This window comes from Moschus berezovskii, chromosome 6 (genome assembly GCF_049115385.1).
Source record: "Moschus berezovskii isolate FMDL1 chromosome 6, NW_MosBer_1.0, whole genome shotgun sequence".
Taxonomy (NCBI): Eukaryota; Metazoa; Chordata; class Mammalia; order Artiodactyla; family Moschidae; genus Moschus; species Moschus berezovskii.
This window is the reverse complement of record NC_142465.1, coordinates 53630188-53656561: the sequence shown is the minus strand read 5'-3', so window position 1 is coordinate 53656561 and position 26374 is coordinate 53630188.

Here is a 26374-nt window from a genome sequence, read left to right as displayed (position 1 = left end):
ATGGCATGATCACTCACCTGGAACCAGACATCTTGGAATGTGAAGTCAAGTGGGCCTTAGAGAGCATCACTACGAACAAAGCTAGTGGAGGTGATGGAATTCCAGTTGAGCTATTTCAAATCCTGAAAGATGATGCTGTGAAAGTGCTGCACTCAATATGCCAGCAAATTTGGAAAACTCAGCAGTGGCCACAGGACTGGAAAATGTCAGTCTTCATTCCAATCCCAAAGAAAGGGAATGCCAAAGAATGCTCAAACTACCACACAATTGCACTCATCTCACACGCTAGTAAAGTCATACTCAAAATTCTCCAAGCCAGGCTTCAGCAATACGTGAACCGTGAACTTCCAGATGTTCAAGCAGGTTTTAGAAAAGGCAGAGGCACCAGAGATCAATTTGCCAACATCCGCTGGATTATGGAGAAAGCAAGAGAGTTCCAGAAAAACATCTATTTCTGCTTCATTGACTATGCCAAGGCCTTTGACTGTGTGGATCACAATAAACTGTGGAAAATTCCGAAAGAGATGGGAATCCCAGACCACCTGACCTGCCTCTTGAGAAACCTGTATGCAGGTCAGGAAGCAACAGTTAGAACTGGACATGGAACAACAGACTGGTTCCAAATAGGAAAAGGAGTACGTCAAGGTTGTATATTGTCACCCTGCTTATTTAACTTATATGCAGAGTACATCATGAGGAACGTTGGGCTGGAAGAAGCACAAACTGGAATCAAGATTGCCGGAAGAAATATCAATAACCTCAGATATGCAGATGACACCACCCTTATGGCAGAAAGTGAAGAGGAACTCAAAGGCCTCTTGATGAAAGTGAAAGAGGAGAGTGAAAAGTTTGGCTTGAAGCTCAACATTCAGAAAACGAAGATTATGGCATCTGGTCCCATCACTTCATGGGAAATAGATGGGGAAACAGTGGGAACTGTGTCAGACTTTATTTTTTTGGGCTCCAAAATCACTGCAGATGCTGATTGCAGCCATGAAATTAAAAGACGCTTACTCCTTGGAAGGAAAGTTATGACCAGCCTAGATAGCATATTAAAAAGCAGAGACATTACTTTGCCACCAAGGTCCGTCTAGTCAAGGCTATGGTTTTTCCCGTGGTCATGTATGGATGTGAGAGTTGGACTGTGAAGAAAGCTGATTGCCGAAAAATTGATGCTTTTGAACTGTGGTGCTGGAGAAGACTCTTGAGAGTCCCTTGGACTGCAAGGAGATCCAACCAGTCCATTCTGGAGGAGATCAATCCTGGGTGTTCATTGGAAGGACTTATGCTAAAGCTGAAACTCCAATACTTTGGCCACCTCATGTGACAAGTTGACTCACTGGAAAAGACTCTGATGCTGGGAGGGATTGGGGGTAGGAGGAGACGGGGACGACAGAGAATGAGATGGCTGGATGTCATCACCGACTTGATGGACATGAGTTTGAGTGAACTCCGGGAGTTGGTGATGGACAGGTAGGCCTGGTGTGCTGTGGTTCATGAGGTCGCTAAGAGTCGGACACGACTGAGCGACTGAACTGAACTGAACTGAACTGATGGGGTTCTCAAGGCAAGTATACTGAAGTGGTTTGCCATTTCCTTCTCCAGTGGATCACATTCTGTCAGACCTCTCCACCATGACCCATCCGTCTTGGGTGGCCCCACACGGCATGGCTTAGTTTCATTGAGTTAAACAGGGCTGTGGTCCATATGATAAGATCAACTAGTTTTATGGGATTATGATTTCAGTGTGTCTGCCCTCAAATGCCCCCTCGCAATACCTACCGTCTTATTTGGGTTTCTCTTACCTTGGTCATGGAATATCTCCTCACAGCTGCTCCAGCAAAGCGCAGCCGCTGTACCTTCCCTTGGACGTGGGGTAGCTCCTCTCGGCCACGCTTCTGCGCGTGGTCGTTTGCGCCGAGCCGGCGTCCTCCTTCTAACTCATTAGACTTAACTTAGCTCTGCCCTTTCATGCACACAGATCACATTCAATTTTGTCTTTATGGGACAATGTTTTAAAAAATTTAAAAAGAGTTTCTGTCTCTCTCCTCACGCTACATACATCTCACGGTCAGATCTTGTCTTCTTCAGTCAAGCATTTTCAGTTCCTTCAACCACTCCTGACACACTTCATCCTCCCAGTGACCTTTGTGAGCCTTGCCTCTGTCATTTTTATATGTCTGGGACCCCAGTTCTGAATCCATCCTGCATAGCAGGATGTAAGTGAGCTGCCCTATCTTTCCTCTCCTAAGGCCCAGTGAAAGAAAAAAGTGAAAATGTTGTCAGTCGCTCAGTCATGTCCGACTCTTTGTGAACCCATGGACTGTAGCCTGCCAGTCTTCTCTATACAGGGGATTCTTCAGGCAAAAATACTGGAATGGGTTGCCTGTTTCTCCTCCAGGGGATCTTCCTGACGCAGGGATTGAACCCGGGTCTCCTGGATTGCAGGCAGATTCTATACTGTCTGAGGCGCCAGGAAACAGTGGGCATTTGTAGTCACCTGTGTAGAAGAACTTGGACTGTTGTGTTCCGTATGGCAACCAAGGCCATCTTGATGTCACAGTGAACTAAGAAATGAAGACCTGGTTACGAGTGCTAGGCTGTCCCATGGGCATTATAGTACACTGGAGCATCTGAATGGCCAGATTGAACTGTCCTGGACCTGTAACATAAGCTATAAACCTAATATATGTACTGGTGCAGTTAACTGCAGCCACATCTCATTTGTTGATTCACTCGGGCAACTGCTTTGTTGCTTATTACTTTTGAGTGTTGGTGTTTTCAGTGTTTAAGTCAGCAGTTTTATTCAGTACTCTGATTTTCAGATGAGACCTTTCATGGACGCGTAGGAAGCTGATGAATTGTTTTATTTGGCTCTTTTGTCCTAATGGGCTTTCTCCATCTAACTTCACATCTACTCCAAAGTGAAACTTGGCCTAAGACTTAATTTATTTTTGTATTTGTATATTGATTTATTTTTTAAATTAATTTTTATCTGAGTAAAGTTGCTTTACAATGTTGTGTTAGTTTTTACTCTATAGCAAAGTGAACTCTGTATACATATATCCCCTCTTTTATCCCCTCTTTTTTGGGTTTCCTTCCCATTTAGGTCACCACAGAGCACTGAGTTCCCTGAACTACACAGTAGGTTCTCATTAGTTATCTATTTTGTACATAGTACCAATAGTGTATGGGGCTTCCCTGATAGCTCAGTTGGCAGAGAATCTGCCTGCAATGCAGGAGACCAATAATGTATATATGTCAATCTCAATCTCTCAGGGTATCTCATCCCCATCCCCTTGGTGTCCATACATTTGTTCTCCACTTCTGTGTCTCTATTTGTTTTGCAAAAAAGATCATCTATACCATTTTTCTAGATTCCACGTATGTGCATTTAGTATATGATATTTGTTTTTCTCTTTCTGACTAACTTCACTCTGTATGATAGTCTCTAGGTCCATCCACGTCTCTACGAATGACCCAGTTTCATTCCTTTTTATGGTTAAGTAGTATTACATTGTATATACGTACCACATCTTCTTTATCCATTCTGGCCTAGACTTTAAATCTATAAAATGTCAAAAACACTTGCATTAAGAATTCATGAATTTACTGTTTTTTCTTTTTAAATTTCAGGGTGTCATAGGCATTACCACATTGCATTGTATGTAGTACGCATAGACTCACATACGCATGGACTTGCATCATCTCAGTTATTTCTCTCTTATCTTCTCCTCACTCCTTCCTCCTGGATTGCCTGTGAAACTTCAAAAATGCATCCCTCTTTTATACAGAATAGTCCAGTTCTCTTTAACTTTACTTATAGCCAACATACAGGACCCAACAAGGTGTATTAACCCGTTTAGGCTGCCATTGGCCACCTCATGGGATGAGTTGACTCACTGGAAAAGACTCTGATGCTGGGAAAGGTTGGGGGCGGGAGGAGAAGGGGACGACGGAGAATGAGATGGCTGGATGGCATCACCGACTCTGTGGACATGAGTTTGAGTGAACTCCGGGAGTTGGTGATGGACAGGGAGGCCTGGTGTGCTGTGATTCATGGGGTCGCGGAGAGTCGGACACGACTGAGCGACTGAACTGAACTGAACTGAACTGAACAAAGTGCCATAGACTGGATGGCTTATAAATGACAGATATCTATTTCTCAAAGTTTTGGAGGCTGGCGAGTCCAAAGATTGGAACTTCCAATCTTCTTTGATTCAGGTCAAGAAGCAACGGTTAAAACTGGACATGGAACACTGGACTGGTTCCAAATTGGGAAAGGAGTGTGTCAAGGCTGTATATTGTCACCCTGCTTATTTAACTTATATGCAGAGTACATCATGCAAAAAATGCTGGGCTGGAAGAAGCACACGCTGGGATCAACATTGGCGGGAAAAATATCAATAACCTCAGATATGCAGATGACACCACCCTTATGGCACAAAGTGATGAGGAACTAAAAAGCTTCTTGATGAAAGTGAAAGAGGAGAGTGAAAAAGTTGGCTTAAAACTCAACATTCAAAAAATGAAGATCTGGTTCCATCACTTCATGGCAAAAAGATGGGGAAACAATGGAAATAGTGAGAGACTTTATTTTCTTGGGCTCCAAAGTCAATGCAGATGGTGACTGCAGCCATGAAATTAAAAGACACTTGCTTCTTAGAAGAAAAGCTGTGACAAACCTAGATAGTGTATTAAAAACAGAGACATTACTTTGCCGACAAAGGCCTGAATAGTCAAAGTTATGGTTTTTCCGGTAGTCATGTATGGATGTGAGATTTGGACCATAATGAAAACTGAGTGCTAAAGAATTGATGCTTTTGAACTGTGGTGTTGGAGAAGACTCCCTTGGACTGCAAGGAGATCCAACCAGGCCATTCTAAAGGAGAGCAGTCCTGGGTGTTCATTGGAAGGACTGATGCTAAAGCTGAAGTGCCAATAGTTTGGCCACCTGATGCAAAGAACTGACTCATTGGAAAAGACCCTGATGCTGGGAAAGATTGAAGGCAGGAGGAGAAGGGGACAACAGAGGACAAAATGGTTGGATGCCATCACTGACTCAATGAGTTTGAGCAAGCTCTGGGAGTTGGTGATGGACAGGAAAACCTGGCATGCCGCAGTCCATGGGGTCGCATAGAGTCGGATACAACTGAGTGACTGAACTCAAGTCCAAGATTAAGCTGTTGGCAGACTCAGTGGTGAGAACCTGATTCCTGCCTCACCGAGAGCCATCTTTTTGCTGTAACATTGCATGGTAGAAGGGGGAAGGATCTTTCTGGGGTCTCTTTTATAAGGGCACTCCTCCCATTCAAGAGTACCACCCTCATGACCTAGTCATCTCCCAAAGGCACCACCTCCAACAACCATTGTGTTGAAGGAATAGATTGCAACGTATGAATTTGGGAGGGGATATAAACATTCAGTCCATTGTACCAGGGGAGAGGAGTAAAACGGGGAGAGAGGAGAAGGTCTCACTGTGCATCCAGTCTCTGTTAAAATGATTTTTCAGATCAAACTATTTCCCTTTCTAAGATTCCTATGCCAGCTGTGAAAATTACAACTTATTTTTTCTGTTCTATACATTTGGATGGTTTATGCCATTCACTTATGTGAATGGAGTACACATTTACCATTTATTTGTGTATTGCTTCCGCACACATTTATTAAGTGCCAGCTCTGTGCTGGGGAATGAGCTAAGCATTGGTCTGCACAGCCCTTACTTCAAGGAACTGGTGTTTTGGTGACAGGTAGAGAAGCAGACAGACAAGTCAACCTTGTGTGTTTTGGGTGCAGTGTCACTGGATGTCACGGGTGCACAGAGCAGGACTATGTAGTCTGGCTTTCAGAGGTCAGAGAGGCCCAGGTCGAGCAAATGATGGTTGAGTCTTAAAAGATGAGAAAGAGTTGGCCAAGTAAAGGAGGAGGGGAAGGGAGTTCCAAGTAGGTTGAGAAGCTTGTGCAAAGGGACAGATGGAACCTCTAGCACATGGCAGCGAACATCAGTCCTAGCCATGCTCAAGTGGCTTGCTTGTGATCACAGCAAAGGCTCTTCCCATGCATGCTGAATGCCCCCAACTGTATTTTTGTTCTACAAGTAAAGGCCCATGTAGTTTACTTATGGTGTTTGTTCAGCAAAGCCTTTACCCTTGGTATCAAGAGCTTGATTCTTCTCCTTTTCCCCAATGAATTACTATTTTTCCCCTTCCTGCTATGTTGGCAGCACTTAAAGAAATGAAGATATTTGAAGAGGCTCTTCTGAGATCTCATCTCCAAAGAAATAAAAATCAGAATTCTGGACTGTGGATTTGCTCAGGGTAGAGCACCTTGTAGTTGAGTAGAAATGGGTTCCTGTCCCAGTTCTGCTATTTCTGCCTGCCTACTGGCAGGCAAATCATTTAACCCTTTGAGCCTCAGTTTCCTTATCCATAAACTGGGAATAAAATAATTTCTGCACTATAGAGTTGTGGTGGTGTGAGGTAACATCCCATGGACCAGAAGCATTCAACAACTGAGAGCTTTTGTCTCAATTCTCACTAAGAACATAAAATCCCACTTGCTGAGCAGGGAGATGGTGACTGTAGAACTTTCTGCACCTGTGGGGGAAAATGGTTGAGAATTGTGCCCATAACAGGTGGGGAAGGAAATCTCCTGATCTCACTGCCTCTCTTTGTCACCAAAATAAGAAAGTCAAGAAGCTGTTACAAGGAATTTGCCAGGCCTCAGTGTCCCCCTCTCCAAAATAAAGGTTGGATTAGATGATGTTTTAAGGCCCTTTCAAACTGTAACACTTCATTTATTTCAGTCTCCTGAATAATTGCTAATGGAGGAAATAAATGATCAAGATCCAGATCTTTCTAAATTATGGCTACATAGTACAGTCCTTAAGAAGTTTTTGAGAAACCCTGATGTCCAGTTCCCAACCAGGCACGTTAAATCAGGGTCACCAGCAGGGTGGTGATTTTATGGGGCAGCTGGGTTGAAGTTTCCACTAGTGGCTAAAGTAAGAGTCTTGTCTTTGATTTCCATCTGATGGCATCCTTTACAGTAAGTCCCCTAGGTTGGAGAATTAGATGTCAAAAGTGAATATCGAAAATTGCTTCTGTTGTTGCTTGTTCAGACATTTTTGTTTTACTCCTTAAAGTGAATAATTAGTCTTCTCAGAGATGTATGTAATTGCCAGTCTTTGAACTTCCTTTACCAAAATATTCCTAGCATAAAGACATATGTTACCAATTATGCTTTTAATTAGAATGGAAATGTGTGTAAAGCTCTTTCATAGACATGCATACTAAATCTGTTTTAGAGAAAATTACTTGTCAGTCTTTTTTTTTTTTCTTTTTACTCAATCCCAATTCAGGCTTTGGCCTTCAATCAAGAGAAGCCACTACAATGAAATATTTTTTGACACTATGTGGAAATAGCTGTCCTTGATGTGTGTCTTTATTTATGTCAGGGCTCCTAACAACTCCCACAAATAAAACCTGTTTTTTCTATGAAAAACATTTCAAAGTGGAAGAAGGGTGTATGTCATGTTGACCAAAATAGCATGAGGATAATGAGCCCAATATTGAAGAGGCTTTAAAGGCCTAAATCTTCATGAAAAATATTTGTTGATTTTACTTCACTATAATTGGAAGAGAAAACATAATGGTGTTTTTGCATGACAATTGCTTGATGTGTATTTATTGAACTTCATCATGTGTGGTCTGTTAAAATGAATTTCATAGGAGACATTTCGGAAGGCATATATATATGTATGTGTGTATATTTGAGAGGTAATAACTATATACATTGTTTTGTTACTTGCTTTTTTTTTTACTTACTATAAGTAGATGTTCTTCCTTGTCAAAATCTTCATTCTCCATCATTTTAATGACTATATATAGTATTCTTAATTTTCAATACATGAGAATTTACTTAATCTCATTATTGAGCATTTAGATTATTTCCAACTTTTTCATACACTCCAGTGAACATCCTTGTTCATATATCTTCTTGCCTTTGTACAATTATCTTTTTAGAATGAATTCATAGAAGTGGGAAAACTGGGTAAAATAGTGTTCATAATTTTAAAGATTTTGATACATATCACCAAATTGTATTGAAGGTGGTACCAATTTATACTCCTACCTGTGCAATTATTTCTTTTCAAATTCTTTTTGAAAATTTGAAAAGCAAATTCTTTTCAGCAATAGAATGTTGTGAATCATTTGAAATCCATAGTAAAACGGTCCCCTTATATTAACTCAGCAAATAAATTCCTAACTCTAAGCTCATTCTGCAACATAAAATGCTGCTGCTGCTAAGTCTCTTCAGTCGTATCCGACTCTGTGCGACCCCATAGATGGCAGCCCACCAGGCTCCCTCATCCCTGGGATTCTCCAGGCAAGAGCACTGGAGTGGGTTGCCATTTCCTTCTCCAATGCATGAAAGTGAAAAGTGAAAGTGAAGTCGCTCAGTCATGTCCAACTTGTAGTGACCCCATGAACTGCAGCCCACCAGGCTTCTCCATCCATGGGATTTTCCAGGCAAGAGTACTGGAGTGGGGTACAATTGCCTTCTCCTAATATAAAATGCTAGCTACAGCTAAACACATATTGAAGTAACAAGGGTGGAGGCCAAGGGAATGAAGAGGAGAAAGAGGTTGTCAACAATGGGCTTTAGAAGAAATTCACCCTTTTCCTCTTGCCAGTGTCTGACCCAACCTCTTGGACAATGAGCTTCCTCCAAAGAAAAGTTGAAGCTGGAAAGAAGGGGAAACTAGAAATTCTGTTTAAAATTCCACTGGGTCTTGTATTTGAGATTGGCAGCACTGAGGCATTCCAGATGGCTCTGTCTATTCTTTTGAACCTACCTTTTGATCTTATTTAAATTTCCTCCTCATTTCACCTGTCTGGGTTTATTGCCTGGAAAACAAGCAGGTGAACATATTAGCTCCTCCTTAAGGTGCCCCTAGACTACAGGAAATTTATGTTCAGGTCAGGAATCATATAACATGACTACATGCTCCACATTTATGGGCAAGTTAAGCAACAGGGAATTTTATGCTGGGATTTATGACACAAACTTGTAGCAGACACATTGTGAGATGGGAGGGAAATTTAAATAAGGAAAAACCCTGCCATTAATATCGATTCACGTTCTCCACTTGATGGAAAAAACATGTAAGAATTTTATTCTGGAAATTGCCTGTGAGTTAAACAAAGGGCAGGAAAACAAAAATATTATAAACACATCACCCCTCCTTCCCCCATATATTGATTCCCCTCTTTCAGATGAAGTCAGTTTTCTAGTCAGTCAGTGTACAGGCCAGAATTATCTAAAAGATTTTAATTTGATTCTTTAGTGACCTTGATCCTCATTAATTCCAGGAGGAAAGGGGGAAGAAAAGAGAAACGTGTATCAAGTTGAAAGGGCAAGATTTCTACATTTTCTAAAAAAAACTGATCTACGCCTATGGATCTGTCTTTACAGCCCATAAAAGCCAACACAAAGGAGAATACCAGCTGGAATCGTTCAGTGAAGGTAAAGCCTTTCAAAGCCCTGGCTAGCAGCAGGTGGAATATGCATTAGGGGTTCTTTTATTGTTCAAATAGTATTTATTTTCCATGGGAAGCAATATGATTCTTATATAGTCAATAAAGAGCATATTCAGGAGTTTTGCCCTTTAGACAGCATGGCTGATGGTTTGTAATGACTCTGGCATCCATTTCCCATAGAATTCAGAAAACCAAGGTACCGATAGCCATGGGTCCTGGCTTGATTCTTCAGACCCATGTCATGGTACATACGTATACAGCCGAACGGCCAGAACGATTTCAGAGTCTTGGGCTCCTGGTCAGTAATTGCTTGGAAAACTGCTCCTCCAAGCTAAACTAGCTTCTCTCTGATCACTGCTTGTTTGGCCAGCGACACCACTTGGGTGGATAAGCTGTGCATGGACCAGGGAGCTTTTGAGTAAATTGTCTTGTTTGCCCTGATAACATCTTTGTTTAGGAGTTATAGCTATGTCCATCCTAAAAATAGGTGGGCGGTGGTGAGCAGATAGAAGAGGAGGGGATTCCTAACTCGTCCTTGCCTTGAGAGTTCAGGGATTCTAGGAAAGGTCAGTGGTCTCCAATGCCAGGAGGAATCAGATCGTATGCTCCTTGAGGGGAGGCTTTGCTGCTTTTGTTCCCCACTCTTCTTTCAGTGTCTGGCACCCAGTAGGAGCTTCTTAAATGTGTCACATTGCCCAAGATCAAGTAGCATGGTAGAGGGTGATGCCACCAATTGTAACAACAGTAAGCTGGAAAGCTTTACTGAGCCCTACAGAGGGATGCTCAAGGGACTTAAAAATATGAAAAACGGTTCCCATCATTAATTTCTACTTTTTCTCACTATGTGCATCTTGGGCTGAAGTGGGGCAAGAGGTGGCTTGTTTAGGATGCTTGATTCATCATTGCTGAGAAGTCAGTGAAAGCTCGAGTTCTGAACCCAAGGACTTTCTTCCCTGCTTTTTGTTAAATACAGAAATAAGGAGTTGAATCCTCATTGAAGAGGGAATGCACGGCATAGGGCAGTGGTTCCCAAACCTGAGTGTGGATCAGAATCATCTGCAGGGCTCGTTGAAACACAGACGCCTAGGTCCCACTTCTCGACTTTCTGACTCAGTGGGTTTGGGGAGGCGCTGAGGATATGTGTGTCTGAGAAGTTCCCAACTGGTGCTGATACTGCTCTTCTGAGTCTGGACTTTGAGAGCCAATGGGCTCAGAGGAAAAAGCACTCACATTGGAGTCAGATAAAGCTGGACTCCTGTCTTGCTGTGTGACCTTGGTCAGGTCAACTTTGCGTAACCTTAGTTTCCTCATTTGTAACATGGTTGCAGTTTCCACCTCATAGGACTGTTGTGAGGATGAAATGGAATAAAGTGACCAAGACGGCTGGTCCTTGGTATTCACTCGCTTCAAAAATCTGAGACCTTTCTCCCTAACTCCTCCTGTGGGCTCCTCAGACAACACAGAGCCTGTTTGAGAGCTTATGCCCTGTGAACTGACGTCTGCTCTGTTAGTTTCATATTGAGTCCCTTGGACTGCAAGGAGATCAAAACAGTCAATCATAAAGAAAATCAGTCCTGAATATTCATTGGAAGGACAGATGCTGAAGCTGAAGCTCCAATACTTTGGTCACCTAATGCAAAGAACTGACTTGTTAGAAAAGACCCCGATGCTGGGAAAGATTGAAGGCAGGAGGAGAAGGGGATGACAGAGGATGAGATGGTTGGGTGGCATCACTGACTTGATGAACATGAGTTTGAGCAAGCTCTGGCAGTTGGTGATGGACAGAGAAGCCTGGCGTGCTGCAGTCCATGGGGTCACAAAGAGTCAGACACGACTGAGCAGCTGAATTGACTGATCGCTTGTTTACATATCCTGAGGGTTTTACTGTTGCTGAACATTTGCTTTGTGAATGGCACAGTGTGAGAGTCTTTTTACATTATGTGTAACACTGGATGTTATTCCTATTTAACAGATGAGGATAAATAACTTGCACACAAAGTCACAGCTAGTAAGTGGCAGAGCTGAAGTGTTTATACCAAGGCCTCCTCCCCACAAGGCTCTTGGCTTCTTTGTAATAATGTTTCCCATGATTCCATGTGGGCCAAGATTATTAGGTCCTTTTCTCTAATTACTCACATGGTATATCTGGGCTTCCCTGGTAGTTCAGCTGGTAAAGAATCCTCCTGCAATGCAGGAGACCTGGGTGTGATTCCTGGGTCAGGAAGTTCCCCTGGAGAAGGGATAGGCTATCAACTCCAGATTTCTTGGGCTTCCCTGGTGGTTCAGATGGTAAAGAATTGGCCTGCAATGCGGGAGACGTGGGTTCAATCCCTGGGTTGGGAAGATCCCCTGGAGGAAGGCATGGCAACCCACTCCAGTATTCTTGCCTGGAGAATCCCCATGGACAGAAGGGCCTGGTGGGCTACAGTTCATGGGGTCACAAAGAGTCAGACACGACTGAGCAACACAGCACAGCATAGTGTATCTATCTACACAGGGAACACATCTGAGAGAATTAAGCAATTGTTCTGAGGATGTAAGTGAAAGGGGATTAGTTTTCTTATGTGTCTTGAAACCTGGTACTGTGTTGCATTCATCACACATGCTACTTTGTGCACAGAGGAACTCAGTGAATACTTGTGGAATTAACAAAGGCTGTGAAGCTTCAGATCAACTGACACCCTCATCTGCCTTAAAATTACTGGGTTCCCTCCTTAAATGATGCTGAAGTTCCAATACTGTGGCCACCTGATGCAAAGAGCTCACTCATTGGAAAAGACCCTAATGCTGGGAAAGACTGAAGACCAAAGCAGAAGAGGGTGGAAAGGATGAGATGGCTAAACAGCATCACCAACTCAATGGACATGAATTTGAGCAGACTGTGGAAGATAGCAAAGGACAGGGAAGCCTGGCATGCTACAGTCCATGGGATTGCAAAGAATCAGACATGATTCAGCTACTGAACAACAACTCCTTAAACGACCGATGAGACTTGCCTCATTATCATTCATACGTACCAATTAACTGTGGTTCCTGAATGGTTATGAAGATTCCCTTTTTAAAGTTAGTTAATTAACTGATTAGGCTGTGCCCAGTGGTAGTTACAGCGTGTGGGATCTTTAGTTGTGGCATGTGAGCTCTTAGTTGCAGCATGTGGCTTCTAGTTCCCTGACCAGGGGTCAAACTGGGGCCTTCTGCATTGGGAGAATGGAGTCTTAGCCCCCGGACCACCAGGGAAGTCCCAGTGAAGATTCTCTTAAGTGTTGATTTAGAACTTTTGCTGAAAATGATCCACAGTTGTTAGTTACTTCCCTTGCCTGTATAATTTGCACTCATGGTTTGATTTACCGGAACAATTTGGTAAAGCAAACCAGGGAGCCTTATCACCAGAGGATCATTTTTTAATCCTTGCAGGTAAAATTTCACCTCTGCTCTGTGTAAGATAACCTTGAATCTTTCTGTACTGAATCCTGGGTGCATAGAGAGATAGTTCTCAAAAAAAAAAATCAGTCATTTACTCCATGATCCTTTGCTTTCTTCATAAAAGCTTCTAGCAAATCAGAACAGAAAACTGCTCTGAGCAGGGAAGGCCATAGGAATGGCCTGTCCTGGTGGGAAAGTTGCAAGCAGAAGGCTTCGGGCAGGGCTGTGGATTGTCAATCATCCAAAGATGCATGGCAAATAGCCCACTCCTGCTACTTGGCATTCCTGAGGGCAGTGGTGGCTTTCCCCTGGCAACATCTGCAAATAGCAATCAGGGATGTAGTGGGGGCAAGTGGGCTACACATTCTGAAAAGGTGGCCGCCTTTATGCTATTTTGTCACATCCGCTGTAGGTCACGGCTTCCTACCTTGGAGCAGATGCAGTCTTACTATTTTGTCAGTACAAGTGTTTCAAGGACAAATTTTAATTGTGCTACAAGTATTGGCAAAAAAAAAATGTCCCCCCCAAAAAAAAAAAACAATTTCCAATAAGCAACACACAGTCTCTACCAGTTAATTGCTGCAGGTATCTGTTCTGAATGGCTAGTACCTGTAAGTTGCCCGTTGTTAAATTGTTTGGGTAGCACTCCTGTGGTTTCTGTAATAGAAACCAGTACAGCAATTTTATATCTACACTTTGCAAGATCAGTGGGGGGCTGATGACATGGCATGATTTCCTAAAATTATCAACACTATCACTTGTCTGATAATGGACAGGTAAGAATGAGTAAGTTGGTGACTATACTTGAGCTCCTGGACCCAGAAGAATGTCTAACAGTGCGACATAGGCCATGAGATGTACAAAATGAAAGATTGTTTTAGCTCAGACTCTGATCAGGAAGCAGCTCTTCTGCTTGCATTTTTCTCTGATTCTTCTTTCCCAGTCCAAGTCAGAGGAGCAAGGAAGGCAGACCCAGAATACTCAGACTAGAGACAGAGTCCATTTCCTGGTTAGCACGTAAGGCAGGCAGCCAGCATTTTATGGGAGATTTTAGAGAAAAATCATTGTCTATAGAAATCAGTTGGCAAAGGTGATTCTTGAACTTATATCAGTTGCATTGCCTGTGAAGAGACCAAGAATATGTGAAAATTAATCAAAAGAGCCTTAGCCCGAGATTACACTCATTGCAGCCGACTGGCGTCGAGGAGCACATTGTATGGCGCGGTATCTGGTGAGCAGACCTGGAAGAAGAGGAGTCCAGTGCAAACCCACCACGCACTAGGTGCTCATCTCCATAAGCTGTTTTCATTGACCACAGCAACACAGCTCATTCAAGTCCTGTGTCCTCTGCCAGCCTGACAGCAGTCACAGCAGATTTATCGGACAAGCGATTGACACCAACTTGAGCAAGCCGAATTTCAGTTCTCTTTTTACTAGAACTGAAAAGTGGGAATCACTGACACGTGAGTAAAAAGTAAATACATTCATTTCTCAAAAGCACGGTCTATTTCCTTTATAACACAAGAGAAGAAAATATCATTAACGAATGTATAATTTTATACCTGTTTTGGACTTACATGGAAAAGGCAGTAGTCACTCATTTGTTTACTTGAAGATTTTGTCAAACTGCACCATGGCTTCAATTCTTAAGAGAAATTTGGAAACAAACACAATTTTTTTTTTTAATTAAGAGAAGTAAATAGACTTAAGGTTCTCTTTGCTCTCTTTTTTGATATTTTATCCAGGTGGAATTTTTTTCAGTTTATTTCAACATTCATTTATTGGACTGTTCCTTTTTTTTTTTAAAAATTTTTATTATGAAAATATACAGAAAAGTCAAATAATAAAATGAATGTCTCTACATCTACTGCTCCAAATCATTAATTATCATCAATATTTGGCCACACTTGCTGCACTTATTTTTTCCAATAAAGAAATACATGTAGTCTTAAAACTTATACTACTTTGTTGGATAGTAATATTTCACACCTATTTTTTTTAACTGGCCTCTCTTTTCTAAAGTATTTTATTTTATTTTATTTTATTTTTTTTTTTTTGAACAGAGGAAAATTTATGCGTCGAACCTGGACTGGTCACTTATGATAATATACATGCTACAATTCCATACTTGGAATCATGTTAGCTGCTGGGGTATAAAGATAAAAACCACATATCAGAACTCTTTCATTACCAAGATGTCTTATTAGTATATGTGTGTATATGTTGGGGGTATATGTGTACCTTAATTCTTGCTTTAGATTTGCGTATATGGATGGATATAGGGATAGAGGAAACCTTTTCTTTTTTTAAGAAAATATCATTGACATTATCTGATTTCTTAACCATTTTGAAAAATACTTATTTACATCTTTGGCTGCTCCAGGTCTTATTTGCAGCACGTGGGATCGTTGATCTTCATTGGGGCATGTGGGATCTTTAGTTATGGCATACAAACTCTTAGTTGCAACATGTGGGATCTAGTTCCCTGACCAGGGGCGGAACCCAGGCTCCCTGCACTGTGCATGTGGAGTCTTAGCCACGACCACCAGGCAAGTCTCTGAAGTTCTCTGATTTCAAAAAAGTTAAGAAAAATCCTTCTGAGTGACAATAGTGGGGTTTTCTTCATGGATAAATGGAACTCACAAAAGACTTCCTAACCCAGTCCACTCTTGTGTGGTCCCGTCCCAAGTGCTCCAGGACACAGGAGTCTCCCTGGGAGAATGTGCTTCCCTCTGGCCTAACACAGGTTCTTCTTGACCTTGGTGTCAACTCAAAACCCACCCTCCAGCAGGAATCCACTCAGCCTCATTGTCACCGGGTCAGATGTTCTCAGAGAGTCAGTGTTCTCAACTAAATGAACCCCAAAGCAACTTTAAAAGGGAAGAAAACAACATTTATCATGTTCTACAAAATAAAGGACTTTAAAAAGGAGAGAGACAAAATAAATTTGGGTGCAATACCTAACCGACAAGTACAAGCTATAATAAACAATAAGCAGTTGGGGAACCAGGCGTTCCCCTGACTTGGTGAAGGATGGCTGTGACTACCAAGATGAGACCATTAGTACATGGTAGGTACAGTTGTTTTTTTCAGTGTCAATTCAGCACTGTAGTTATTAAACAAACAAAAAGCCACTGAGTCATTTGGGAGTGAACTGAATCAATAGAAGTCATCCTTTCAGCTTGATAGTTGCTTTACATCCAAGTCCCCATTGGCCTCTTGGCCCCCCGGGGGCAGCATGAGGGTCCTAGGCCCTAACATTCAAGTATCACCTGGTTTCCTTGTCTCTATAAGATTTGAGAGACCAACTAGTCTTATGAGAGACAGAATGTGTGCGTATATATGTGCGTGTGTTTATGTGTGTAAAACCTATCTTTTCTGAGACCTCTGCTAAGTCACTTCAGTTGTGTCTGATTTTTTGTGACCCTATAGACTGTAGCCCTCCAGGCTCCTCTGTCCATGGGATTCTCCATGCAGGAATACTGGAGTGGGTTCCCATGTCCTCCTCTAGTGGATGTTCCCAACCCAGGGATTGAAGTTGCGCATCTTATGTCATCTTCATTGGCAGGCATGTTCTCACCAGTAGCACTACCTGGGAAGCCCCAATTGAATACTAATTCTGTAAGATTCCTCTGTGATCATCTGGGTGTTACTCTCATGCATATTTCTCAAGAGCCCTGGTCTCATCACTTCTGGGTGATGAGGTCACTATGGGTCACTTCTGGGTGATAGGTCACTATGACACAATCTCAATAACAACCTTTGGTGATCAGATTATAAAATCATAACCCCTCAAAGAAACCCTTTGAGGGCAAGGTACAGAGACTGTTTTGAATTTCTGAGAACAATTAGAAACTCTGAGTTCCATCTCTGATGTTTTCCAAAGCTCCACCCTATGACTACACCAAGAGGGTTCAGTATTTGTTCCCTGGGGAATAATTTGTTGGCTTGTGGACTTAAAAATTCCTATGGAGTGAAAAGGAGTAGATACCCACACATATCACCCCACCAAGGAACCCCAAGGCCCTGATCCCTAAAACAACTTCATTCTGACCCTAATTCCATCAGTTTTCCTAGATCCCTAGGAACCCAGAGATTCTAATGGTTCTCATTCATTCAACTGAATGCTCGTCCCTGCGGGGTTCCTGGAGTGGGTGGGGGTAGGGATTAAAAGTAAAAAATGTGCCTTTTTGTAGGAAGGAACAGCATAAATCTTGAAAGGTTTTATATCTACAAATATTTTCAGCACAGAGCAGGACTCAGTCTGCAGTAGGTGATAAAAAGTGAAAAGCATTAGTTGCTGAGTTGTGTACAACTCTAAAGAATCAGTCTACACTGAAGGAGACCCAGGTTCAATCCTGGGGTCAGGAAGATCCTCTGGAGGAGGAAATGGCAACCCACTCCAGTATGCTTGCCTGGGAAATTCCATGGACAGAGAATTCTGGCAGGCTACAGTCCATGAGGTCGCAAGAGTTGGCACAACTTAGTGACTAAACCATCACCTTTTTAACCCCATGGACTGTAACCTGCCAGGCTCCTGGAATTCTCCAGGCAAAAATGTTGGAGTGAGTAGCCATTCCCTTCTCCAGGGGATCTTTCTGGCCCAGGGATTGAACCCAGGTTTCCCACATTGCAGGCAGATTCTTCACCTTCTGAGCCATCAAAGAAACTCCACAGTAGATGATAAATTAATGTTAAATTGAATGAGGAGCTGACTCTCAGGGTGCACCTTGGTTTGACAACTTACTTGAACATCACCAGTTCTCTGTAGGGTATGTAGGTTTTTTGTTCTGGTTTGTTTGTTTCCAATCCTGGAATTCTTAGAATTCCTGGACTTCTGGGGAACAAAGAAAAGATTGTTAGATTGGGAGATTCTGCTCCATGACTCTCTGCAGACAATTTACAAAGTGGATGGATGGTTCTGTGGTTGACCAAACCACAGATGAGTTCCTTAGGGACCGATATGGAATGCATATCTAAGCTTGCATGATTAGGTCTGTTCCAATATACTTTATGGCGTTAAGAGATGTTTCCAAAACATAGTATTCCAGAAGTCTATCTTGGAGCCTAGAGTTTCTCAGGGGGAAAAAGCCTCTTTTCGTATAATGGACTCTTAGTTGCTTTGCTGTAGAGAAGCTAACATTCTTAAAAAACATGTAAGGGATGACCTTAGAACAATCTCAGAGAGATCCACTCCCCATTTCCCCCACCCCCACCCCACCAAGTTGTTAAGTGCCTTGTTGCATCCTCTTTGAGTCCACGTTCCTTTCCTCCAGAGCACAGGCCTGGAGTGTACATATCATAGTATTTATCCCTGTGTTTGTTTGATTATGATCTACTGTCCTTCTCTAAGATCCACAGGTGCAGGAATTTGGTATGATTTTAGTAACTATCGCGATCTCAGCACTTGGTATAGTATACGGCACAAAGTCAACACTAAATGAACCAGGACTTCTGTGAATGAACTTGCACTCTATTTAAGAGCCATTAGTGTCACTGTCATAATGCACTTGCTGCTATTTGCTTTGTCACCTTGCAATTCTACTCACTCTCTGACACTATTAAAAATATGTATACTGGGGATATATATACACACACATATACACATATGTATACATATATACAGATGTATATATACATATTTGCATATGTATGTGTGATGTATATACATGTGTACATATATGTGCATATATATGTGTGTGGGCATGTTATATATACATACATACCTCTGTGTGTGTGAATGTGTGTGTATATTTGACAAAATCATGGAGACAAATGGCAAACTGAGAAATACATGTAGTAAATATGACAATATGCTAATTTTCTTATTATGTAGTAAGGAACATCAGTTAAATAAAAGAAAAAGAAAGAGTTTAGCTCTTTGGAGTTGCCAAGAGCCTCTTATGTGCATGCTGTACACTGGGATCATTTGGGAGCTTAAACAAACCCTCATGCCTGGGCCTCATCCCCAGATAGGTGTGGGTGTGGCCTGGGCAACAGCAGTTTCTAAGAATCACTCAAGAGATGTCAATATGGAGCCAGGATAGTGAAGGACTGGTTGAGAACCAGACAGTCAGTCCTTTTGGAGCAGGTTTTGTTACCTTTGTGAAGACTCACTCTATATCTCAGGTGGGTTGTACCCCTTCCTCCAGGCAAAGTGCTTCAGGGATGGGGCCTTTCCTTGTGGTTTGACAAAGAGAATGAGTATGGAGAGGAACCCAGGATCCTTTCTGAAGTGAAGCAATCAAGATTTTGACCCCTGTGTTTTTGAGATTCAACCTTCCAGTGGCTTGAGATGGTCCCAGGGAAGGTCCATCACCAGGAAAAGACCCCAAGAAAAGTCTTTCATGAGAGAAGGGGGCATCTGATAATCTGGGCCCAATGTGAGGCCACATTTTAATGATTAAAATGGTGACAGATTGCTCCGAAGCTGTTATACCGTCAGTGATATTGTTGACCTGGTTGCGTGTGTTTAGCCTGCAAGTAGGTAGCCTACGGTGACCAATTGTCCCATCAGGATAACGTGGCTGGGAGAGCGTTGGTTCTCTAGTGGGAAGATGGGTAGTCAGCTAGCAAAAACTCAACAAATATGCATCCTTCTTCCAACTAGTTGGTGAACTCCTTGAGGGCAAAGACTCTGCTTGGCTCTCCAGCTTCAATCTTTTTTAGACTATGAATGCGGTTAATTATCAGCTTGTTCTACTTCTTTTTCAGTTGAGGCTTTGCCTTAGATTTCTGCTCAGTTTCCTTGCCGCTAAATTATCTTCCTGGACTTGTGAGGGACACCTTGTTGGAAAAAAGGAAAGGTGTTCACACAGAAGTACCTGCTCTATGCTGAATGGGAAAGACAAAAGGGACCTCAGTTGTGGCGTTCAGCCTCCAGGACCCCTTGAGCAATGGGGGAAGAGGCTGCTGGCACAACCACTGGAAGACAGAATTCAGTCCAAGTCTCAACAATCCTTGAAGTCCTTTGCATGCTCTTAGAGAGTCTGAATGAGTGTCACTTCAGATGTGGTGAGAAGCTGAAATGGAAACTATTACATCAAAACATTTCATTTGGTGGGGGGACTGTTCGGAAAAAATCTTAATTTTTTTTTTTAAGGAACAAAGAGAAGTTGATGAAAGGATTTGAGGTTATAATGACCAAAGTCTCCACTGCCTCCCTTCTCTCCCCACCCTTCTTCCAAAATGGAGAAAAGAAATGAAGCCAGAGAAATGTCTTAAATATCGTCAGTCTGGCAGGCCAAGCTTTTAGCTAGGACAGCATGTAGTAGTAATACCTTTTAATTACAGTTGTACAATTATAAATAGGAAAGAAATGAAAAGATGAAGATGCGGTTTGTAATGAAATTACCATAAATACCATGGCAAGCTTTAAAGTCGTCACGAAAATCATAATACCAAAACATGAGTGTGGAGGTTAACTTCTCCGAAGGGTTGAAATTAAAATTTTGTGGATTTGTGGTCTTCCTTGTTAGCTTGGTATTTCCTCCTAAGTGCACATAAGCGCCATCATTTTGCAGAAACAAACAGACCTTTAACAAGTCAGAGTCCTGGTTGGCAACTCTTATGTTCTCCAAGCCACTTGGGCAAGCTGACATAGAAGTGACTTGGGTTCCCAAGGCAAATGGTAGAAACATCAAAAGAAATCTAGTCCAACTGCCTGGACGGTTTTGATTATTTCTCCTTTTGGAAGCAGGCATGTATTTTGTTTGCGATACACAAGTTTATCTTGCAGTCTTTCTTTAAAGACCCATTTTACTTCTCACTGAATGGACACATTTTTATGACTGAGGATAGGGGATCATGATTGTGAACTGCTGCATCAGTCCTAAGGCGAATGTTAAGCTATTTGATGGGAGCCTTTAGACGTTACATCACCTTTTGGTGCCTTTGCTTTTCTCACAAGTTAGCTCCTGTTTGTTAAAATACTGCTAATGAGATCAACATCACGAGGTCAATTTCCATAAGCCTGTTTCCTAGCTGCACACTGCTAAGACATCTTGAAAACATGAAACCTTGATCAGAAGAGAGATCAAATAAATGAGTTTGGCTCACTCTATTGCAAACCTTTCCCCAACATTATGTAAATGCTTAACACATGTCCTAGTGATGGTAGATTGTGTCCTCTCTTTGCACATGACAAGAGACTTTTTTCTTTTTTGACAGTGAGAACAGAAATTTTGCCACTTTTTACTGCCATAGTGTTCTTGCCTGGAGAATCCCAGGGATGGCAGAGCCTCGTGGGCTGCCATCTATGGGGTTGCACAGAGTCGGACATGACTGAAGCGACTTAGCAGCAGCAGCAGCTTATGGGCTAGTGCAATCAAGAGGTATATTTTTATACCTCTGCTATGAATAAGAAATTATGCTGTGATGGCTATCTAGGATTAAAGATGGGACAGCAAAGTAAACTAGAGGATGCCAAATAGGGGAAAGTACTGAGGAAAAAGGGCAGATTAGAGAAGGCTTTTATGTGGACTTAAAAATCCAATGGATAATGGAGAGTCATTGAAGGTATTTGAGCATGGAAATGACATCATGAAAATGGTATTTGGGGATAAACTGAAAAGTAAATAAATTAGAGGCTGGTCACTGCCTGCCCTGGATACACCGTGAGGGGCAGGAACAAACTGACAATCACTTTTCCTTAGCTTGAGGCAATGGGAAACCTAAAGCCCAACTACTAATGCCAATGGTGGGTGGAAAGTCTGCTGCTGCTAAGTCACTTCAGTCGTGTCCGACTCTGTGCGACCCCATAGACAGAAGCCCACCAGGCTCTCCCGTCCCTGGGATTCTCCAGGCAAGAACACTGGAGTGGGTTGCCATTTCCTTCTCCAATGTGTGAAAGTGAAAAGTGAAAGTGAAGTCGCTCAGTCGTGTCCGACCCTTAGCGACCCCACGGACTGCAGCCTACCAGGCTCCTCCATCCATGGGATTTTCTAGGCAATAGTACTGGTGTGGCTTGCCATTGCCTTCTCCGGGGTGGAAAGTCTGGCTCCTGAGAATTCTCTCTTCCTTCCTCCCACTGCCTCTACCAACTGGGCTAGGCGATTTCCAGTGAGGGATGCAGCTCTCCAAGTATTGCACCGCAGGTGGAAGGAGAGGGAGGTTCTTGGAGTAGAGCACCTCATGGTTGAGGATGCCTGTAGTTGTGTGTAGTAGTGGTGGTGGAGTTTGAAATGGTCAAGAAGAAGTGGTCTCATTCCTTTCTGCCCCTTTATAAATTCTCAGGAAACTATCAGTCTGGATGACTTTGATTAGCCCCTCCATCTGATGCCACTTGCTAGCCAAGAGGCTGATACGCTGAATTCACTGGGGAAAAATAAGGAGAGATTGGAGGAGTCTGACTTTTACGAGGACAAGCTGAGCAACCTATAACAAAGAAAGTTCGAATTAACAGATCAGAGCATAAGAATATAAAATATGCATAATAAATATCTTCAAAGGAAAAAATATCAGAAATAGAAAAAAAGAAATGAGCAGTCCTAAAGAAGATCCTACCAGAGATACTGGGTAAGAAGAAGACAATAGATGAAGAACTCAACAGAGGGATAGAATAGTAGAATGAAAGTCTTAGGTGAACTAATTAGTGAGCTGGAAGACCAAGCCCTTAGGCATCAGAAAGCAACAATAAGGAGAAAGACTGACTAAAAGAAAAACTGAGAGAAAAAGATAAGGACCAATATAATAGGGATCCTAGAATGAGAAAGGAGACAGTACTGAAGAATTATTTTGAGAACTAAGAGCTCTGTGGGCTTCCCTGGTGGCTCAGAGGTTAAAGCGTCTGCCTCCAATGCGGGAGACCCGGGTTCGATCCCTGGGTCGGGAAGATCCCCTGGAGAAGGAAACGGTAACCCACTCCAGTATTCTTGCCTGGAGAATCCCATGGACGGAGAAGCCTGGTAGGCTACAATCCACGGGGTTGCAAAGAGTCGGACATGACTGAGCGACGGAAGGGAGTGGAAGAGCTCTGTATATAGAAATACAGATAAAAGACTTTAGATTGAAAGGGCTCTCAGAGCTAAAGAAAATGATACAGTAGAGATAAGGGAAAATAACACAAGCCACATTATGAAGACATTGAAGAACTTAAAAAACAAGAAATTCTAGAAGATTCTTGAAAGAAAGAACAGGTGACCTTGAAAGGAACAAGAATAAACTGCCATCACATCTCTCAACAGCAACACTCGATGCAAGGCAACAATAGAGTAATACTCTCAAAGTGCAAGTATGTTGTTTCTGGGGTTTTATACCTTGTTAAATTATCACTGAATTGCAAGGGGTGAAATGAAGATGTTCTTAGCTATACAAAGTCTAAAAATGTTTGCCTCGTAAAGACATGCTTTAACATGCTGTTGGAAAATGAAAAATCATTCTAGGATGCTAAGAGTATAGGATATGTATCAGTCAGCTAGGGAACAAATCATTTTAGATGTTTCAAGCTGATTTAATGTAGGGAGTTGATTATAAAGATGCTGAAAGAGTCAAAGGAAAAGGTGTTTTACTCAGAGCTCGAGGAGCTGCTATTACACCTGAGTTGGAGCCTCTGACCCCACGCTTGATTTGGCTGCTGCTTGAGATGCCCTGCAAGTGCTGCTGGAAGTATGGGGCTGACACTGGGCTGGAGCCACCACTGTTGCAGCTGAAGTACTGTCAGAAATAGAATGCCTCTGGTCATCTTTCTACCTGCTGATCAGGTGCAGGTGCCTCCCATTGGGAGAAGCTAGCTAGAATTCCAGAGAAGGCAATGGCACCCCACTCCAGTACTCTTGCCTGGAAAATCCCATGGACGGAGGAGCCTGATAGGCTGCAGTCCATGGGGTCACTAAGAGTTGGACAGGACTGAGCGACTTCACTTTCACTTTTCACTTTCATGCATTGGAGAAGGAAATGGCAACCCACTCCAGTGTTCTTGCCTGGAGAATCCCAGGGACAGGGGAGCCTGGTGGGCTTCCATCTATGGGGTCGCACAGAGTCAGACACGACTGAAGCGACTTAGCAGCAGCAGCAGCAGCAGCTAGAATTCAGTGAGCAAGGTAGTCTGGGAAATGTAGAACCTTTTGCTTGCTCTTCCTCCAGAGAAGAATACAGAAGCATGCACATGGGACTAGGAGCCAAAGATACATATCTAGCCTGGGAACTCAGGGTGTGTAAATAAACTAGAGAAGTTAACTCTTGTCTAAATAAGGGGAACAAAGACAGAAGAAAGGCATGTCCATTATAATCTCGAACATAAATGAGCAATACCAATATGGCAGGGAGATGAGAGTATGCTATGTGTGTCCTGGGTAAAGATATAGATATTGAAAAATGTAAGAAACTGATAGTGTTCAATCTTGCTAGTTGTTGTAGGAAACATGACTAAAACAATAGTGAGATAACACTTTACAGACATCAGGATGGCAAATATTATAAAACTGAATGACTCCAAGTATAGGCAAGAATTTGGTTAAAAAAAAATAAAGGAATCCTTGTGCATGTAACCAATACAGTTATAATCTGGCAGTACTGAACAGAAACTGAACATTCAGCCAAACCTCTCCTGGGAATATAGGCCAGAGAAACACTCGTATCATAAGGGGACAGGAACAGTGATGTCCATTGCTGTATGTGTGCGGTAGCAGACAGGTGGAGGCTAAGAACTCAGATGCCTATCACTAGGAAACTGATTAAGTAAAACATGTGGGAGCTTACTATGGAATATGAACTAGGTATCTGAGAACATTATGAAAACAGAGCAACATAGTGTTAAGTGAAAATAGGAAGATAGAGAATAAGATGTATAGGAAAATATTACTTGTGAAAAATAACATAATTCAGTGACATTGACAGTATAATTAGAAGTATATAAATCTTTTTTCTGTTCAAACACATCAAGTACTCTCAATTTTACCTTCCTCCATTTTCCTCCAATCTGAATGGGTTGCTGCTGCTGCTAAGTCACTTCAGTCGTGTCCAACTCTGTGTGACCCCACAGACGGAAGCCCACCAGGCTCCCCCGTCCCTGGGATTCTCCAGGCAAGAACACTGGGGTGGGTTGCCATTTCCTTCTCCAATGTGTGAAAGTGGAAAGTGAAAAGTGAAAGTGAAGTCGCTCAGTCGTGTCCAACCCTCAGCTACCCCGAAGCAATTATAATCTCTCTATATGGCTCAGCTATAAATAATATTTATGAAATAAAAAAGAAAACTAACATATATATACACTAAACCGCTACATAACATTTAATACCAGAATGAGTTGAATGGTAACCCCCTCAAAAGATATGCCCACATCCTGAAATTTGTGAGTGTAATTATTTTTTTTTAGAAAAAAAGTCTTTGCAAAAGTAATTAAGTGAAGATCACAAGATGAGGTCATCCTGAATTATCTGGATGGGCCCTAAAATTAACAAATGTTCTTAAAGAGACACACAGAGTATGTTAAGAAGACAGCCAGATGAAGACAGGCAGAGACTGGAATGATGCAATCCCAGCCAAGGACATCTGGAACCTGCAGAAGCTGGAAGAAGCAAGGAATGGACTCTCCCCTGGAACCTTTAGAGGGAGTATGAGCCTTCGGACACCTTGACCTGACCTTCTGTACCTCCAGAGCTGTGAGAGGATGAATTTATGTTTTAAGCTACTATGTTGGAGGTAATTTGTTACAACAGCCACAGGGAACTAATACAGATGCCTTTTAAATCTTTATTTGATAGATTTCTAAAGCTGTGTATGAGGTGAGTCAGTCAGCTAGGGGTCTGCAGGGCCTAAGTAGCAGTGGCAGGAGATTGTCCCAGTCACCTGTGCCCTATACTCCTCTTCCACACCATTCCTTCTTTCCCCTTTAAAATCTATTCTTACCTGTATACTGGTTATCCACTGCTGGGTAACAAGTGACCCCTGTATTCAGCAGCTTAAAACAACAAGCATTTGTTACCTCACAGCTCCTGTGGATTAGGAATCTGCTGGTGTGGCTTAGTTGAGTGCCTCAAACTTACCATCTCTTTAGAAGGCTACAATCAAGATCCCAGCCAGGGCTGGAGTCACCTCAAGGTAAGATTTGTTTTCAAGCTTACTCTCATGGTTGTTGGCAGGCCTCAGGTTCCCACTGGCTGGAGACATCTGTCTCATAGCCCACAGGCTCCACAGGGCTGTTCACAGTGTGGTAGTCTGTTTCCCCCAGAATGAGAGAGAGAGGGGCCAAAACAGAAGCTGTGATCTTTTATAACCTCATCTTGGAAGTGACATCCTGTCACTTCTCTCTATTCTGTTCATTAGAAGTGAGTTACCCAATCCAGTCCCTACTCAAGGAGGTGGGAGATTACACAAGGGGTGGGTATCAGGAGGCAGGAATCACTGAAGGCTGTCTAAGAAGTTGCCTAAAACACTCCACGAGGAAAATAGAGAAACAGCGCTGTCTCCTAGTA